Source organism: Theobroma umbraticum, unplaced genomic scaffold (genome assembly GCF_002168275.2).
Source record: "Theobroma umbraticum cultivar Fairchild unplaced genomic scaffold, ASM216827v3 scaffold_50.0, whole genome shotgun sequence".
Lineage (NCBI taxonomy): Eukaryota > Viridiplantae > Streptophyta > Magnoliopsida > Malvales > Malvaceae > Theobroma > Theobroma umbraticum.
Window position 1 is genome coordinate 478955 of NW_018397261.1, and position 615 is coordinate 479569.

Sequence of the window (615 nt, forward strand, 5' to 3'; positions counted from 1 at the left end):
TTATGCCTAAGATAACAAATAATTAATTTAATTGTTTTCACTTATCGCATAAGGTTTTACCCAAAAACTTGATATTGAATATGAAGAGACATATTCTCCTGAGGTAAATGCAATTACATTTTGATATTTAATTAGTCTGACAATTTATGAAAAGCTTGAAATGAGTTTGATAATGATATCTATATGAAAATCCTTGAAAGATTTAAGTTGCCTGAAGCACAAAATTTGAATTCTCGAGAGATTTATTCAATCAAATTAAATAAATCTTTATACAGATTAAAATAATTCAGACGCATTTGATATAATCGCCTTAGTGAATATTTGTCGAAAAAAGGCTATAAAAATGATTCTATATGCCCATATGTTTTTATAAAAAGATTTGGATCTAAATTTGTGATAATTGTTGTTTATGTTAATGATCTTAACATTATTGGAAGTCTTGAAGAGTTATCAAAAGCCATGGATTACTTAAAGAAAGAATTTAAGATGAAAGACTTTGAAAAAACAAAGTTTTGTTTGGGTCTTTAGATTGAACACTTGACAAATGAAATTTTTATCCATCAATCTAATTATATAGCAAAAGTGCTAAAACGATTTTATATGGACAAAGCACAT

At 25.9% G+C, this 615-nt stretch overlaps 1 protein-coding gene across 1 annotated transcript in view; it reads right to left on the reverse strand.

The window, feature by feature from the left end:
* The window catches only part of LOC110418245 (putative 12-oxophytodienoate reductase 11), a 5403-nt gene that overhangs the window by 806 nt on the left and 3982 nt on the right, over positions 1–615 (reverse strand). The window lies entirely within an intron of this gene.